The following is a 19,562-nucleotide window of genomic DNA, read 5'->3' on the forward strand; positions in this document are numbered from 1 at the left end:
TGGTATCATAATTCTGAAAAGGACCTTAGTTAGCAACTGTGTTATTTATATACAGCAGTTATTTATTCATTTTTTTATGTTCCATTTTTTTCCAGAACCAGATGGAAATTCTGGTTTAACTGACAAAATTCTGTATTCTGAATTCTCACCTTTTTGTTGTTTGTTTACTGGTTCTTGGGTTGTTTGTGGTACATTGCCCAGTATACACTTACTTAGTATTAGGGCAGAGGAGAATAAAACTCCTTCAGGTTAAAGAGCCAACACTAGTGAGTGATGAACCTATGCCATGGTAAAAGATCTAAAGATCTGTGGCATCTCCTTTTCCAGGGAGCTGTAATGGCAAACTTTGAAGGAAATGCCAGGTTTAAAAAGATTATTGTCCATTTCCTGTAGATGTATTTGCTTAAAGAAATTTTGTAACATAATGCCAAGTTTAGTGAATATACAGTGAATGAGTAAGTATATGGATTGGTGAGACACTTGGGCCTAGCATCCCCCAGGGCCTTTTGTCAGTCAGTATTTCACTAGAATCCTGTGCCCCAGTGGCCATCTGGCTTTTACTGCTTCTTCTGATGTCTGTTTTCTCAGATAGTCTTTAGCGAATCTGCAGAGCACAGTTTTGGTGGTGACTTCCATGTGGAGGGTTGATGGTCCCTTTCTAGGCCATATCGCAGTACAAATTAATGTCACTGTTTGTCTTATAGGGGGAGCCTGGCACACTGAGAGCCCCTGGGGTGTTTTTCCCCAGGCTCTTGCTCCCTGATTTGGGAACTAGATGCGGTTATTCTTCCGGGCTTTTCCTTACACACTTAGACCCGGGATTTGCCCTCCAATCCATTTCTTCCTTCTACATCTCTGTTTATGTAAATGATTTTTTTCAGGGTTCACCTCATTTTGTTTTCTCCTACAATTAGGGCATAGGTCATAGTTTTGAAATGCTTTGCCATTCTTCATACTGTGTGGCACTCTCTCAAATTATTTCATGTTCCTTTCACTTTGTATGTAAAAGGATGGTCTAGTGTAGCCTATAACTCAATTTGAAGCCATTTAAGTGCCATGCTTTGTTTGAAATGATACATCAAACTCTTTGTACTGTATTTCCCACTGTCTTATCTGAAAACCAGGTTAGCACAGGCAAGTCCTGGGGTTATTAGAACATTCTCCTGACCTTTTCCCTGGCTTTCAAAATTACTTGATAGGGATTTTCTGTTTTGTGGGGATTATGCCTCTCTGACTCTCATTAAGTAGTTAATCTTCCTCTCACCCAGTATGGGACTGTGAAAAGAAAATCAGAAAATGAAATCGGAAGATTAGAGGTCAGAAGAAACTGATTAGCTTCTTTGTTTCTTTAATTCCCGGTTGCAGGTAAAGAATACGATCAATTACTTTTCTCTGAGCTTGATCGGCACTTTCTTCAACTTAATACCATCAGCACCTAGTTAGTATCAGTGCCTGGCATGTGAAAAATGCCTTCACTAAATAGGTTGATCACATTATGGAGGATAGCTATAAAAAAAATTAGCAACCTCATAATAAAGTAGAAATAACATCAGTAGCCTCCCTGCCAACTGGTCACTGTGCCCAGCACTGATTCTCTTTGGTATTCTGAAAGCAGTAAATGGAGAGGGGAGCCTGGATGGCTCAGTTGATTAAGCATCTGACTTCAGCTTCAGTTCTTGAGTTCCAGCCCTGCATCAGGCTCTCTGCTGTCAGCACAGAGCCCACTTTGGATCTGTTCTCTGCCACTTCCCCACTTGTGCATGCGCACTCTCTCTCAAAAATAAATAAACATTAAAAAAAGAAGAATGATGTAGAAATATTTACATGGTAAATATTTAAGTAGAAGATGACAGTAATTTGTTTATTTTTAGAGAGACAGTGGGAATGCTAGTAGGGAAGAGGGGCAGAGAGAGAGAGAGAGAGAGAGAGAGAGAGAGAGAGAGAATATCTTAAGCAGGCTCCATGCTCAGCACAGAGCCCAGTGGATGGATGTGGGACTTGATCCCACAACCCTGGAATCATGACCCAAGCTAAAATCAAGAGTTGGATCCTCAGCCAACTGAGCCACCCAGTCACCCCAAAGATGACATTTTAAATTAAAGTCCAGAGTTACTGTTTTGGAGTTGCATGTAAGGACTGCATGGTTAAGTGGAGGCCCCACTGAGAGAATCTCTACTTGTTATTTCCAATGGCTTTACTCTGTCATTAGAAAGATTAAAAGAAATCTTCACTGAATTAGAATCCTAGGTGACCTTCTTCGGGAAATAGCGCTCTGGGCCCATGACATGTAGAAACGTTTTGCATGTTAGTGACGTTGACTTCTGTCTTCTGTTTTCCCCTGGTGCTTACCTTGTTTATCTGAAATAAAATTGATTAAAATGACCCATAATAAGGAAAAGTAAGTTATAAGAATAGACATAAAGGTAAAAAATGTAGTATGGGCTTTAAAAATAATCTGGGTTATATAGTCATGATTATGAAACATTATTCTGGTCTGAGTGAAGCATACTGTCCAGCTTCTATACTTGATGTTTATTACTAATACCTTTCAACATTTGTAAACTAAGAGATGATACGTCAGTGAGTTCTCTTGGCCCTGCCTTCCTGTTTATGTTATAAATTTTTTTTTTTTAACATTTATTTACTTTTGAGACAGAGAGAGACAGAGCATGAACAGGGGGAGGGGCAGAGAGAGAGGGAGACACAGAATCTGAAACAGGCTCCAGGCTCTGAGCTGTCAGCACAGAGCCCGACGTGGGGCTCGAACTCACGGACCGTGAGATCATGACCTGAGCCGAAGTCGGACGCTTAACCGACCGAGCCACCCAGGCGCCCCCCTGTTTATGTTATAAGTTAGAGTCCTAAATTACAGTCGGTTTTTTTTTTTTTTGCCCTTTTGTTACAATTAAAAAACTATCTCAATAATCACATCTGTGGTTATTATTTTTGCAGTGATCTTTCAGAGATGAGACTGCTTATTTTCCCATCTCCAGACCAGCTTCTCAGCCTTATTTCCCTCTCTTGGTTGTGGTATATTTGATCTTCAAGTCATGAAAATGAGAACTCTCAGCTTCATCTTGGACTCTCTCCTCTGTCTCTGAGCTACTGACTCATGGTAATTTCCTTTTGGCATGTGTTTTACTTCTGGACCCTGTGTCTAGCCTCACTTCATTCAGTTTCTCAGATAATAACCTTTTACCTAATCACCAACCCTTTGGTCTCTCCTACTTTATTTCATTTCCTCCACTGTCATAAGACAATTAGCAGTTGTGCTATTTTTATGATCAAAATCTGCTATAGCTCCCTATTACCTTCAAAAATATAATAAAAATTTGGAGACTGTTCATTGGAAAACGTTGCATTGTTGATAATGGCAACACATTAGAAACAACATAAATGTTCAACAACAGGGGGCTCATTAAACAAAACATAATTTAAACCTTATGGTGAAATTTATTTGACCATTAGAGGTGTTGGTTTTGAAGACTATTTAATGTGTGTGAAATGTAGCAGAGCATAATATTGAATATACCATCATAAATATGAAATACAAAAAAATATTTTTCTTTATATAGATGTTTTCCTTTTTGGCCACATTTTTCACATTTTCTATAATGAATGTTCATTGTTTTTATAATCAGAAAAACTTTCTCTAACAGTCAGGATGTGGAAGGGAAATTAGGAATTATTTAGTTTAGTTGTTTTTAATATATTTTTGGAACATAGACCTCATTGAGGATCTGGTGAATGGTAAGGAACTTTTCTCAGAAAAATGAACATCTGACCATAGACAAAAAGTTTGTCATATAATTTTGGCGGGATTTTAGATCACAGATTAAGAAAAATTTTAAAGTACAATTTTCTCCTTGAGGAGAAAACGCAGGGTAAAACTCTCCCATAGGGGAATTGTAGGAAGAGTCCAGACTAGATCTTGGGTTTTTAGCATTTGCCCTGAAACTGAGTTCTCCAGAGACTTGGGATCGCATTACAAGTATCCTTCCAGTTATATGCTTCTCATGGATGCTCTGGAAGGCTGTGAGGCACCAGACCATACTTGAAGAAGTTCTCCTTTACATCTGTGGAGAGACTTCAGGGTGGTTGTGGTTGCTGCTGTTCAAGGGAGTGGCTCCCCTGCTCCTCCTCCCTGTGAGACAAGGTTTTATTACACCAAGGGGAATAGCTTCTGAGTCATTGATGACTCCTAGAAGTAAGCATATATAATGTATGGCTGGGAACAGACCTTTTAGATACCTTTTACTTTCTTATTCCTGACCTCCTGGCCATACTTTATGATTTTATTGTGTGCATGGTGATAGGCTTTTGCTTTGGCAATGTTTGTTTTCTTCTCTGATCTGGCAGTTTCCTTTATGTGAGCTTGAGCATGTTAATGATGGCAGGGCAGGACACGACCTCTGTGCTTGGGTCATTCATTGTGGTGGATGCCATAGTAGTGCCCTGCCTGGTGCCTGAATGGTCGGCAAAGTACAAGGCTAGAAAAACCTCTCTTTCCCTGGCTTTGGGCAATTCTGTCTTCGCAAAACCTTAAGCTAGGCAGTGAGGAGAAAACACCACCAGTACGAGCAACACATTCAGTAGAGCCTGCCTTTCAACTGGGAATGAAGGGAGAGATGCCCTTACTTTGTCAGAAAGCCCTGAAGGGCCCTGATAAATCTTGCCACAGACAGCAGATTTTGTAGATAAAGGAGGAGTATTTTCTTTGGTGCAATAAATCTGCAAGCATAGATCTAGAAACAGCTGTCTGATAATTTTTTGCAAGTTGTTAAGCCCTCTACAATCTAATCTCTGCAGAGAGCCTTGAATCAAAATAGAGGTTGGAATCCCTGCATTGAACAAAGCAGTGGTATAAAAGGTAAGAGAACATAAACATTTTTTAGTACTTCCGAGTACCAGGACTGGGAAAGGTACTTTCACAGTTATTGTAACATTTACTGCTGGGGAAATGCTATAGTGTACCTGGTGCTATCCTTATTTTATACATGGGGAAACTGAGGCTCAAAGGGTAAATGTTTTGTCCCAGGGCACGCAGCTAAGAGGCTAAGCTGAGTGTATCTGCTTCCAGCTCAAGTTCTTTTTCCTGTAGAATAAGTAGCTCATATGGTGGCATATTGTTTTGGAGTGTCCTAATTTTCTTTTATGTGTATGTATATTTGAAATATTTTTATTTATGTACTGTAGTCTCATTAAGGGGTGCCTGGGTGGCTCAGTGGGTTGAACAGCTGACTCTTGATCTGGGCTCAGGTCATGATCTCACAGTTTTGTGAAATCGAGCCCCACATTGGGCTCTGTGCGGACAGAGTGAAGCCTGCTTGGGATTCTCTGTGTCCTTCTCTCTCTGCCCTTCCCCTGCTCTCTCCCCCTCTCAAAATAAATCAATAAACTTAAAAAAAATACAAGTTAGGAAATAAAGGGGCACCTGGGTGGCTTACTTGGTTAAACATCTGACTTTGGCTCAGGTGATGATGTCATGGGTGGTGAGTTCGAGCCCTATATTGGGCTCTCTACTGTCAGCACAGAGTCCACTTCGGATCTTCTGTCTCCCTCTTTCTCTGCCTCTCTCTCTCTCTCTCAAAAATAAATAAGCATTAAAAAAAGCAAAGAAAAAAACCCAGAAAGGCATAAGCATACACATGTGCATGCATACACCCAATAGTCCTATCCTGTCCACTGCTACCTGGTAGCTCCCTGGTAGAATAATGGGCCTTGATAAAGGTTTCCTTTCTTCTCTCTGTTAATATACTCTTAGATTTATTTTTCCCAGGCCTTTCCTCCAAGCAAATTCCTGATGGTATTATAATTAAAAGGTATATAATTACATTAATTAGTTAATTCGTAATTGTTAATATAATTAGTTAATTATTTTTTGCCAACTGCTTCATTCTGTCACCTAGTTTAGTGATGTTCTTCAGCTGTCATTTCAATACAAACTTTCTGGTGGTAGGAGATGCAGGAAGAATGAAGCAGCCCCTGGGTAGTCTGGGCAGAAACCAAAGGGGTCATGATAATACTGTAGACTTTTCTTCAGTCCTCTTGGTGGCCTCTAAAGGAAAAGGGTCAGGACATTATCATTTGGCCGGCAGCACAGAAGAACAGAGGGATGATTTTTGGGTAGGCACGGAATACAAGATCAAATGTGTCCCGTGACTTTGTATTTCCACTTCACCGAGAATCCTAAGAAGACGGATAGGTGTGACTTTCAGAGCCCTTCGTTCTACCCTTTTAGAAATGAAGTTTTAAGTTTATTGAGTTAGGTCGTGTGTATAAGACTGGGCCAGGGTAAGAGAGGGAGGCCTGATGCGGGTAGCTGGCACATCGTGTGGATGCTGTCATAGTTCAGCGATAGAAACCTGGAGGCAGCTGGGTCTCTCGCCCTTCCCACAAGCCCCCCCGCAAGTATCCTCCCCACACAGGCTGCCCGAGGCTGAATGTGCAGCAGCCTCGGAATCTGCCCACGGTGTGGGGTGCAGAGTAAGAAGGGAACAAATTAGAAACACAGAGGCTATCTGGAGGCTGACCTTTTTCTTCAACAGAACCTTGAGATTTCTAGACTCTTGAACTTTAGGATTTCCTTCCTTAACAAATCTTACGAAAAAGTAGTCTGATTCCACTTTCTGTGTCTCTTGAAACTGCTTTCACAGGGTTTTCCATTAGCCTGCTGTGGGGAAGCAAACTGCACTGTTTGCAAGAGATGTTAATGTCTCTAAATAGTTTTTTTTTTTTTTTTTTTTTTTTTTTTTTTTTGTCTTTCTCCCTTCCGTTTACTGATGTTAACATTGTGTTCAAGGCAGGAGCGTCTGCTCCAGTTGGAGCGTCAACAGTCGGCTCAACCCTTGAAACATCTGCCTGTTCTTCCTGTCGCATGTAGCGCCCCACTTCCTGCCTTCTGCTACTTCTCAGCAAGCCTGGTTAGGCAAAGCACCCGTCCTCCTGTGTCTGTGTGCAGCTGCTTGTGCCAAGCTGTCGGCTCTCTCAGGAGAGACCAGCATTCTCTGAACTTCTGTGCCTTCGTGATGTTCACTGACCTAAGTGGGGCTTTGTGTCTTTACTAACTTGAAGTGAATGCAGTTGTCAGAGAAGCTGCTTCAGCAAGCCCCTTACCCTCCTCTGCCATCCCAGCACTCAGCTTGGAAAGGTGGCATGGTGTCCCAGAACAAGGGTAGCATTTGGTGAGGAGCAGTGTGTTAGCATTGGACCTGAGACACAGGTCTCATAGGGTGGCTCCTGAGACCCATCATATGCCTGGGCCAGGTTGCCATGTCAGGGAAGGAGGAGTGGAAGAAAACAGGGAGGCTTTCCCAGGGAACATTAGTAATCCCAGGGTTGGACCTTGAACTGTCTTATGTGCACCTGTGTGATAAAGTTCACTATTATGTCCTGCCTTGGCCTGTGGTAAAACTGGCCCTAATCGCAAGTTCCCTTTCCTATTGTGCTCCTGTGGATAAGGCACTCTGGCCAAACGAGTTTTCTTATCACATGAACCGAGCACAAAGCGGCTTCACCTTGAGTGGTGGGCTTTAGTTTCCTGCCAGCTTATGGAGTTTTTCAAACATGCCAGTCACATCCTCTTGTGGCATCATAATCCTATTGTCATGACTGTTACTACAAAACCTGTCTCCCATAGCCTCTGCTTGTTCTCCCTGTTCCTGAGTGAACCCCCTTGTGGCCTTGTGTGGCAAGAAGTGGCCGGCCCTGGGCTATGAGCGAATGTACCTAGAGAACTGTTGTGGGTCTCAGGTGTTCAGTATTGGGTGTTATGTGTTCAGTGCTCCCCGTACCCTGAGGGTGGAAGCCCCACCCTCACCGGTGGAGGGAAGGAGAGGTGAGGTGATCAGAATACCAGAATGCACTGTGCCTGTTATTTTCATTCTTGGAATGTATCAGGTGTGTTTCCACTTTCCAGCTATTTGCCCTCTTCTCTGTAAACTACACAGAACAGGGAACCTGTCTGTAATTGTCATCACTAGACCCGTGGTGTCTAGCACAGTGATGCCTGGCCCTGAGCATGTACTTGATAAATGTTGAATAAAAGAGTGAGTGCGTTTGAAGGCCCCTTTCTAGGTGAGGAACACAGTATATGTTCTCTCACTCCAGCTATAGAGTTTAAACAGTCTATCAAGTTCCATGATGCAGGACGGAGTAGGGGTGTGAGCCAAGTGCCCAGTTCCCTGCTAACTTTTCCAAGTTCCTCCAACCTCACAGGTATCCCAGTAAAGGGAAGAATGGATCCTGAAGACATAACCCACATCCCTAGTTTAAAGTCAGTGTCAGATTGATGTGCTTTTGTTGGAACAGCCTTTGCTTCATGTTGCTGATTTGGCAACCAGCTTTACTTTCCACCTTCTGAGGCATCTTGTTCCATTTGCCTAATGAAGTTGAAAGGAATTTAGTGCCTGTCTCTCTGAATTTCATTTTGCCTGGGCTCTCTTCTCCAATTTTAATTTGTTCATGGAGCAAGCTGGTACCCATAAATGAGAGAGGATGGGGGTGGCTTGAAGAACATTCATTCCAGCGTTTTTGTGATTTCTTTAGCTTAGGTACCATCTTATTGTTTTGTACTGGGGTCAAATTAGCACACAGAATTGTCTCAGGCAGATGAGGACAGAACCATCTCTGGGAGAATTTGGCCTCTCTTATACTGGGAGAAATCTATCCTTGATTACCCTTTGGTTGTTTTCATGAAGCTCTGAGCTTGGGGGGAATCTGAATATCTTTTAGATCTTCGGTCTTATTTTGTGGGGCTTATCTTTAGTGCGTTTCCACTTCTGAAATTTTTCCCATGTTTTATCCATCCTTCTCAATGTAAGTCTCACCTTTAAAAAATTAAACTCATATCTATTTTCCTCTGGGGAGTCTTTCCTGCATTTATCTCTTTGTTTCCCTTTGAGAACACCCCAGGTTTTTTAGTTTATTATTTTTCACATGTGGTAGCACCTAGGTTGTCAATTTTGTTCATTTTTGCCTTCCAAAGCCAAGGACTTGGAGGCATTTCCTTTTCCTTTCAGAGTGCTTTACACAGCGCTACTCTGGTCATAGGCTTTGTCAAGATTTGCTGCCTGATGGTGTGATAGTAGGAAGCAAGTAGCGATGCTTCCATGAGGGTGGGGGTCGTTCATCAGGAGACAAGACAGCAAAACTGGTGTGAGTTGTGTGACGTCACAGTAAATGGATTCACAAGGCATCCTGTGCTCTGTATGTTGAAGCAGTGGAAATGCCATGAAGAATTTTCTTCCAAGAGCAGTTTGGCCAGGTAGCTTCCCAGATGTTGCTAAATTCTGTTTTAGCTGTTTTGTGGGGCTCACGTTAACGTGTCTCCCAGTGCTAGTGGAGACGGTAACGCTAGAGGTATTACTCTTCTTGTCATTTGTTCTTTGCCTGCATTTATAATCTGCTCTTGCAACATTACTTCTCTCACTTACGGAAACGGGCTTAGCAGTTGGGGGTGCGGTGAGTTAGAACTTACACAGAGCATGTGGTCACTGTTGCCTCAGGTGAGAAGGAGCAAAGGAAAAGAGGAGCAGGGAGGATGAACCAAATCATTATTTTAGTGTTTTGATTTCCAGTAAGGCAGTAGACGTTAAAGGTGTTTCCCTGCCAGTTACCCTAAGACATCTGCCTTAGAGACTTAGCAAAACTCTCTCTGTGGGGTGATTGGTTCTGAACTTCATTAACAGCGGTTTGGTCATTTGAATGAAGTGGGTGTAGCGCAGGTGGGTTAGCACAGAGGCAACACCTCTGTGTTAGCAAGCAAACCCACCTCAGCAACCAGCGCTAATTGGCTCCCCGGGGAAGTCCCACAAGAAGCTGTCAATCACCACGCCTGGTTTTTTGTTTATAATTTGTTGTGATTTCTCCTCTCCTGCTCCTTCTCCACCCCCATCCAGACTGTCTCTCCTTGTGCAAATAACAAATGGTAGTCCCAGAGTACAAAAAATTAGAAAGCCGAGGTGCATCTTACTTTGATTCCAACTGCATTTTGTCTCTACATTGTATTCTCCCCAGGGTTATCTTACAGAATGACAGGTGAGACTTACCTCTATGCCACCTTCCCCTCATTACCCCTGTTAGTTTGAAATAACACCCTATCCTTTGGGAGGGATGCTCTCTCAGGTGCATCTGACAAAGCTAAGAAGTACTGTTGAAATCTAAGTGTACAATGTAAGTGCATTTTAGAAGGTGATTTCTGGTTTTACTAATGTGACTTGCATTCTATTCTGCTGAACACCGGAGATGATCCTAGAGTCTTTGATATTTTTGTTAAATCATTATATTTTAAGATTAAATCACAGGACAAGGAAACCCTTCTTTTTCTGTAGGATATTAGATTTAAAATAAAAAATGGCTTCCTGTGGTCCAAGGACCCTTCTGTTAAGAAGATAATGATCATAGTAGGTACAATTACTAAACACTTCACATATGAGGGACTACCATGATCCTACTTTATAGGAAGCAATTGAGGGTCATGGGTCAAGGTCCCACAGTAGGTAAATGTCAGGGTGTGTGACCCAGAAGGGAGAGTCAGGATTTGACATTGGGTATCCCTGACTCCAAAAGCCTGTACTCTTAGAAGCTGCACTGTGCTGCCCCTTTTCCTGTCCAAAGTCTTTTAGCCCCACTTGGAAATATTAGACCAGGTGTTTTTTCCTTTGTGTGAAGGTCAGAACCATCTCAGTTGTAGTTAGCCAACCATTCTTCAGTTGTGCTATTTCATGTTGTGTGTTCAGGCCCATAATGAGTTAGTATTGTTGCTCTACACAGGTGATGATAAGCTTTGTGGATAGTGATGGTAGATCACATGAACCTTAGCATGCATATTTTCCCCCTTTGTTTCTTGCGCTAAGAAGGAAGGTTAGTGAGGGGTCCAGAGAGCTTTGTGGAGCAGTCTATTCCAGGATTATGCAGACGGAGTTGAAGTTCTGTCTCCCACCCAGTGACAGGGCATGATTAGCACCAAGAGGACACAGGGAGAACTTAAGCTTTTTCTGGTGAATATGTGATGTTGGACAGTAGGTTGGGGGGAATTCAAAGGAATAACCACTTGCGGAAACATTTTTATGTATTTCCTGCACACATGGGGCCCCAAAAGTTGTCTATTTCTTCTTATTATGTACTTAATTTAAGAGGTTTTTCTTTTGGCTTGTGCTTATGAGAGGATTTAAGCTTGATCAATGCAAGTTAATTTTTAAAGGATCATCAAAACCTCTAAACCTGCAGCATTATCCTTAGGTTGTAAGTGTTAAACTCAGTCCACCCCCTTGTTTCATAAAGAGCAAAATTAATCTGGAGACCTTTAGAGCTAATTAATTTCGATAAGCCAAAATCTTACATATTCTTATTTTAAATGAGAGGGATTTTAGTGCTGTAGTTATTTTCATATTGTTCTAAAGTAAAGTTAAATTGAATAGAAAGGTAGACAGGTTAGTTACACATTGAAACTCCTCTAAAGCCTCCTCAATATCATTTCCTTTTAGCAGTTGATTATACAGAGAGACTTAGGGAAGGGTACATGGGAAAAAAGGAATTGGGTTAAACCTTCCTGGATTCTGACTTGGAGTATAAAAATTGGTTCTGAAAATCAAAGTTTGGAACATTAACTGGAGCACCACTTCTCTAATGTAGCTTGGTCAGCAGTTACCATCCCAGGATTCAGGGTTGTTTCTATTTGATGAAGAAATGGGATACAAAAATGCTCATGTAATTCAAATCATACTTTAGCCACAATTTTTACCTTCTTCTGTTGTAACCTACACCCCCAAAATAAATCTCTCTTGGAAAGAACTCAGTATAATAACTTGTTTCCAGTCTTTTTCCATTTTCATGTCTCCCCATAGGATAGACAGAGGTGCCAGTAAACAATAAAATGATCAAAAGACGAGACAAAGGAGTAGAATAGGAGGCAGAGTCTCTCGATAGCAGACAGAAAGGATGGCCAGCCTCTGACTCACAGCCTGTCTTGAAAGATTGGCAATGACTTTGAAATTTTATCAAGTCCATCTCTTTTCCTTTAGGCAGGACTGTGTTTGTATCTTTCCCAATGGATGATAATCTGTCCTATTTTTTTAATGAACTTCCAGTGTGGAGGGCACCAGCTCTCTCAGGAACTCATTGTGAAGGTAGATAGTTTTCAGGGAAGGATTCTGTTATTGTTGATTTTTGTTGTTCATCGCCTCCTCTGGGATGATCAACTTTGTAGGAACAGAGTTGCATCCATATAAAGTCATTGTCTCTGGAGCTTAAGCAGAGTAACAGAGAACTTTACTACCCTAGAGAACAACTAGTCTGATCCCTTCACTGTGACTGGTGTCTCCTCCACATTGAGAATGCAGGCTTTTCTCTTTTAAATTCATGTTGTATTGTTGACTTCTGTGCACTTTAGACCTTCCCAGTTTTTGCCGACTCTGTGTATTGGTAGTATTTCTCTGCTCTCTGCTAACATTTTGCTGTTTTTGTCCTCAATGCCTAAAATTTGTGAATACTATTGTTGTCTGTGATGTCTAGGCCATAGGATTAGCATGGGAATGACTCCAAGTTATGGGCTCCAGCCCTGTTTCTGCCACAGCTACCAGTATGACTTGGGTTGAGTAACTTTACTAAGTATATTTGAGTTTCATTTTATCACTGTTAAATGTGTGGGTGGTTTAGAGCAGTTTCTCAGTGAGTTTTTCAAGGAATGTTGATACATACAATGTAAGAAATGGTCTAGTTTTTAAATAGGTGGTGGTGATGCTCATGGTGATGGTGCCGGGGTGAGCACAAGATTAAACTTCCCCAAACAGATTTTTTTTTTTTTTTACTGGAAGACTTGAGTCTTTAAAAAAGTACACTGTTAATCATCAAATCTTCAGAAGAGGTTTCCTAAATTTATCTAGTTATGATGCCTTTCTTCCCCTTTAATACTACATTCATGTTATCTACTTTGGACCAGGTTCAAAGTACTCCCTTTACTACTTATCCTAAAAGGGGAATAAAACTACCAAAAGAGTGTTCAGGGCTCTCTATGCATTCTGTGGTTCCACTTTTGCTTCATGAGCTGTATGAGGGCAGGGGTCTTTTCTTATTCATCCTGTATAAAGAGGGTCTAGTTTAGTGCTTGGTGCCTACAAGATATTTAATAACTGTGCTGAATTGGGTTAAACTGTTGATAAATGGAAGAAACTGCCTTGAAAATTTTTGAGCTGCTTGTCACAGAAATTGTTATTAGAGACTGGATTTTTGAAATGAATGGAATTTGTAGCCAAGATGATACGTAAGATCAGGAATTTATGAGAATTTCCTATGGTTATAAATACAGTATCACAATAACATTACTCATAGGTAACCTCCAATAGGTTAGAAAAGGACAAAGTATAGCTTTGTAGGCAGTTTTTATTGGTAAATTCCTTTCCTTGGTTTGAATAAAGTTTTCGATCACCTCGAGTCCAGACTCCTCCTGGGAGCATGGAATTACTAATCTGGAAGTCCAGATTAGCAATACATAAAGAGGGACAAGACCCCAAGAAATTTACTTCATCTGTGATCTTGTACAATGTCACTGTGTTGTTAGGAATTTCATTCACTAAATTTAGGATGAGTTTGTTTTTCTGTTTTGCTATTCCATTACCCTGCTGTATTTCTTACAAGTTTTTGGAGAGCGCAATATATGTCTCATATGCATATATCTCTCCTTTGATACATAGTGTTTTATGATTACAGGAAGAACTCAGTAAATATTTGCTGGGAAAATTAATACATGAATATGGTGGCTTTGACATTTTTCCAATTTATCATCAAAAGTTAGATAGTAAATATGATAAATTTATGCTTAGCAGAAGTTCAAGCATTGGAAATAGGGAAAAACAGGAAAAAATTACCTATCATTCCACTGCCAGAGAATAACTACCATTAAGACTTGAGATTATTTCCTTCTACACATACTGTATACAGAGGAATTTTTCATAAAGAGTTATAATTGCGTCGTACATATAATTTTGTGTCCTGTTTTTTTTTCACTTGAAATGATAAAAAGTGTTGATCAACATTAGATGTACTATTTTATATGTAAGAAATATTTAAAAAAACCATAAAAGTCCCAGGTGACATGATTTTCACAAATAAAATTTTCACATGTTTTGTGTATGGGTTTCTTAAGCATTTATTCTTTTATAATCATATTTCTAATTAGGCTTTTTCTCCATTTTATTTGTATTTAATTATTTTGCTATATGAAAGGGCTGTGGTAAGCATTTTGGGCATGAGCCCTTTCCTGGTTTTCCTTGTGAACATTTTCAAAACATAATGTAACTATTGGTGAACTGCTTTTCAAAAAGTTATACTGTTATTTCTTCTCTCTACCTACCAGTGTACCAACATTCCCAACTCATTGCAATTTCATGAAGAATGAATAGTTTTTAAAAACTTTTAAAAATATTGATTAACTTTCAAGGTAAATGGTTCCTTATTTTGTTTCATTGTGTGGTCTTATTAGTGAGGTCCAATTTTTCTCCTATATTTTTTACACATCATTTTTGTTCTTTTATGAACCGTCCATTCACACCTTTTTATTTATTTTTCTTAATGGATTATATGAATGCTTCATTCCACAGCACTTCATTCCACAGTGCTATTTCCTGTAGGTGTGAATACACACAGCATCGTTTTAGCTGCTGCCTGAGCATGTGTAAGCAGCAGAGTGAAGCCACCATCACTGTGGGCAGCCAGAGCAGGCTGCTGTGGAGACTGTTTTGTAATGCAGCACCGAGGAGGGAGCGAATTACTAAACAGCCCCCCTTTTCCGTTAGGTTAGCATTGCCAAAGCCAGTCTTGGCTAGTGAGGTGTGTGTGCCAGGCTTCATTCTTCCCTTTGTGTCAGCTATTATTAGATCCAGAAATTGCCAGTAAATTGGGGCTCTGGGCACATTTTGGTTTATGCTGCTGTCTGAATTCTGAAGTGTTGCAACTACTCAATATGGTTTGCTCTTCACTTGAGCAAATTGCCAACAGCTTGTATGTGACTCCTTAAGAATAACGAGAATCAACCTCATTTTAGGAGTGGGGACAGATTGTGTCTGTATTTGGCAACCCACATTCCACTGCAGCTGGGATTGCTTAAGACACTCCATGGAGGTGAGGGGCCATATTGACAGAGAAAATGTCCATTTTGTCTTAGGGGCTGCTGAGTTTTGTCAGCATTTGTTGGCAGTGACGCTTTCTGTAGCATGGCTTCACTCTCCAAAGCACTGGACGTGACACAAGTAATGTAAGATCGCTGCAGTCTATTTCTGTCCTTTGTCATTTTATGAGGGAGCGAAGTGCTAAATGCCTTCAGACAGAACATTCTAAGGACTCCTTGTGAAACAAGACAAACTTGGAAAAAAACACATCAAATAATGCAGGTTGTGTATTTTCTTATACTAATTTTTTTGTCTTGCATGAAACACTCAGAAATAGTTCGAGTATTGTTAGTGCCACGGAAATAGTCATACAGCAAAGAAAAGAAAAGCTCTTTCCACTGAATAGCAGAGATTTTGTGTGGGACAATTAAGAATTGGTGGAAATGCTTGGAGAGTCTTTCCTAAATTCTATTTTTATCATTTTTTTCCCTTAAGATTTAATCTTTTCAATGACTCACCAATGTAGATAGCATTAATATTCCCCTTTCACAGATTAGGAGCTGGAGGCAAAAAGATTAAAAGACTGCACATCTCATTACTGGCTGAGTCAGATTATGTCTAAACATCACGATGACATAGTCTATATTATTGGCAACTAATGAAAGTGCTTCTTGCACTTTAAATTTTCTACATAATTTTAAACATGATATTGCACATGCATTAGTAGATGGCTTTGAAGCCCCAATCAAGTGATGGGTGCAGTATTATAGGGAAGGACACCATAGAAAAGCCATGTGTTATTACTGATTATAATTATTTTTACTTTAGTTGGAAAGATAGGTGAGTTCTGGCAAGAGACATTTTTTGTGAATCACTTCTTTCGTCTGTAAACTGGAATAAATAATGCTGCACCTTGCAGGGCTGGACAAGATAGCATCTTTGAATGAATATCCAAAGAATAATACATTTCCAGTTGTGTCTTTGAGGAGCTAGGGATACTGACATATGTATGAATGAGCATGAGTAGGGTATAATGGCATAATGATGGTATCATGGGAAGAAATCTTTTTTTTTTTTTTTTTTTTTGCCCCTTAATGTAATGGTGACATTCTGGGTGAACTTTGGACTCTGTGGTTGTCAAGGAATCTTAAACCAAGAACAAAGAGATCATTTCTGCTTTCCCACATAGCGATGTTCCTCCTTTGAGAAACATTAGTCTCTGTTTTGGCAGTGGTATATTATCTTTTGCTTATCATGCCTATCTAACAAATAATTTTAGAAGGGTATAGCAAAAAGAGTTTTATCTAAGCGACTTTTCAAGGAATCAAGGTTGCTTGATGATTCTTTTTAGAAGCATGGAAGATTCTTAAAGCATAGTGTCTTTATGGCTTGTTAAACTAGCCCTTTATTATACTAATAGTTCTGTGAATTATTTACCATTGAGTCAGGTTCCTTTTTGTTCTGTCCATTTACAGGTTAATGTGGGCCATATTGTTTCTGAAATATTAACAAGGTCATTGTAAATCATTATTCTGGAAATCATCAATACATGTGGCTTCTTAAATTTAATACTCTTGACTTCACTACTAATTCCAGGTATGTCAGGTGGATGTTATCTGAATAACTATAAAGATAAGTTAGTATTAATTAACATAATTGTGCCTTTTCTCTTCACAATCAATTTTTTTTTTGCTAGAATTGTAATAACAGTGTTTCCAATAAAAACACCAACTGAGATTTACCTTCCTTTCTGATAGGATAGCTCTTTACTTTAAAGCTGAGATGGCCTTTCAACTCTGAAGCACCTCTGCTTTTCCAGAAAGGACTAATCTAATGCTGTGAAGCAGATGAAATCCTTTTAACATATTCCCACTTTATGGCCAATGCCAGAAAAACATTTATCAGCCTATTGTTGTTTTAAATGCTTACAAAGAGACCACAGAGTAAGAAAGAGATAGTAACAACCCCTAGCATGCCTGGAGAATGGCCTGTTCTTTTATATTTGCAGAGCCCTGTGTCAAGAATGAAAATGTCTAAAAATAAAGTGCACTTACTCAGAATCTCTGGGGTAAGGTGCAGAGAGCTTGTGCTATAGGAGCCCAGATTAAAAATTAAATGATTGAAACCAGCAGAGCATCTGTTACCAGTATTACGGTGGGAGCTTTCTGGTTAACTCTGTGCCATCTTCACAATTTCCATAAATTGGTGTTGGAAACTAACATCCTTTGGTCTTCTAGTTGCTGTCCGTAGCTCCTTGTAAACCATTTGCTGGTGAGTTGTTTCTTCACAGTCCAGTGATTATTGGCCTTCCAAGGCATGGACTTAATCCATCAATGTGTGATCTAGTCTGTTCAGCATCCTAGTCAAGTTCCAAGTGGTAGGAGTCAAATCCCACTGCCATTACATATCTAGGCTTTGCCCCTGAGATGTGGCATGGGGTGCAAAATAGAGTCTAGCAGTGGTACATACACTATTTACTGATGGGGAGGATCCATGAAGAGGAGAAGGGGCAAGCCTGAGGGATGGGATAGGCCCCTTTTCTTCCAGTTGGTTCCTGTTCTTTTAGATCTGCTCCAATTCTCTACTACTTCCATAGGTGTAAAATCTGAAAACTAAAAGGTGGAATGCTGTAGCATCCTTATTTCTATATGACCCATTTTCAGTCCATCCCTCTGCCATTGCCATCGCTATATTTTCCAGGGTCTTTCAACTCTCCCCAAAGCTTATGTCTCTCCTTTACCATGCATTTCAAAGGCTCTCCTTTATTAGTAGAACTTCAGCTGTTTTTCAAACATTATTAGAAAGAATCTAACTAAACGAGCTGGTGTGAGTCTGCAGCTGATATTTGACCAAAAGAAAAAAAAAAAAACAAAGAAAAATAGAGCCATGGAATTGTGAGTATTGTCAAGTGGAATGGTATTCTTATTTATTTATTTAGTTATTTAGTTATTTAAATAAAAATGTTTGGTTTTTTTTTTTGAGAGAGAGAACGTGAGCATCAGAGGGGCAGAGAGAGAGAATTCCAAGCAGACTCCGTGCCCAGCATGGAGCTTAATGTGGGGCTTGATCCCATGAGCCATGACCTCATGACCTGAACTGAAATCAAGAGTCAGTTGCTCAACTGAGTCGGCCACCCAGATGCCCATGAAGTGGTACTTTTAAAAAGAAGATATTTCATTTATAAGTGTACAAAGTAGATTTTCTTTTGTTTAAATTGTATGTTAATGTCATATTCTCTACTCCCCCCCATAGATTTTTAACTTTGATAGCTATCTAATCTTAATATTTGAAAATAGAGTTGCTAGATTGAGCAGGCCCAGGGACATAAGTCACTTCTGCACAAATCTTTGCTTTTTTTGGGCAAGCCATACCCAGACTATTGTCTGCTTGGTTACACTTTCTCACCTGCTTCTAGAGATGCTTATCCTCACTGACCAGGGTTGGAGACCTGACATAGACCCATCAGAAGAGCATGCTTCTATCTGCAATGAACCTTAAAAGTTAAAAAAAAGTTTTTTCTTCAGTATTGTAGTAGCTATATCATTTACACAGTATTGTGAAAAGAAAATGATAATTTGTAAGTTAAAAAATAGACATACTGTGAAGATCTCTTAAAGTTTAGTCCACTTTTCTGCAGAATCAGTGTGTCTCATGGTAGAGTGAATTTCTACAGCAAAAGTAGGTTTTCAGTTAGTGGGGTCAGAGAGTAGAAGCTCTGTAAGAAACCTTGAAATTTTATCAGAAAATTTTCAGCAGTGAAATTCAAGGAAAGGTTGTATCACTGGACTTTTCGATAGTTATGTTAAATTTCTTTTACATTATCTGACATCAGTTGCTTTAGGTAGCAGATTGAATTCAGGCTATAATTTTCTGCCTTGGTAGTCTTAAATATTATCATTTCAGATCTAGTTCAATTTTTTCAAGTACTAAGACATGTAGTTTCTGCTTTATTTATGAGTAGACGAAGAACCAGGGTGATGAATACATTTGGATTTCTGCATGTTCTATTTTGTAGTGCAAATGAAGATTTTGTTTTCAAAAAAGGTGTGTCTAGTTGTATCTTTGCAAAGTGCCTTTTCAGAAAATAGCTTTGAATATTCATTTTAATACTGTTGTGACACTATATGGCCTCTGTGCTGTTAAGTCTTAAGTGATTGAGTATAGCCTATACCCTTACAGTTCGGCAGTAGTTTTAGTAACATTTTAATGTCATATCCTCGCCTTTGCATACTGCATGCAACCTATATTTTAGGATTTTTTAAAGTGTAAGATATATTGCAAAATGACTTTGACACTACTTGTCCTCTTGGACTAACTGTATTCTATAAACATTTAAGCTTTACTTTTTTTTAATGTTGATGTATTTGTCAGTGCAGAGCCCCAAGTGGAGCTTGAACCCATGAACCATGAGATCATGACCTGAGCAGAAATCAAGAGCTGGATACTTAACCAATTGAG

At 39.8% G+C, this 19,562-nt stretch overlaps 1 long non-coding RNA gene across 5 annotated transcripts in view; it reads left to right on the plus strand.

Annotated features, from left to right (window-relative positions):
• LOC131491155 (uncharacterized) overlaps positions 1-19,562 on the plus strand; it is a 488,422-nt gene that overhangs the window by 247,165 nt on the left and 221,695 nt on the right. Inside the window, exon 1 of one of the 5 annotated variants that reach the window (XR_009251827.1) lies at positions 4,106-4,870. The exons of the other annotated variants lie outside the window; for them this stretch is intronic. This is a non-coding gene — a long non-coding RNA (uncharacterized LOC131491155). Of the gene's footprint in view, positions 1-4,105; positions 4,871-19,562 lie in introns of those variants that run through there. 5 annotated transcript variants of the gene reach the window in all.

The sequence above is a fragment of the Neofelis nebulosa genome, chromosome 1 (genome assembly GCF_028018385.1).
Source record: "Neofelis nebulosa isolate mNeoNeb1 chromosome 1, mNeoNeb1.pri, whole genome shotgun sequence".
In the NCBI taxonomy this organism is placed as follows: domain Eukaryota; kingdom Metazoa; phylum Chordata; class Mammalia; order Carnivora; family Felidae; genus Neofelis; species Neofelis nebulosa.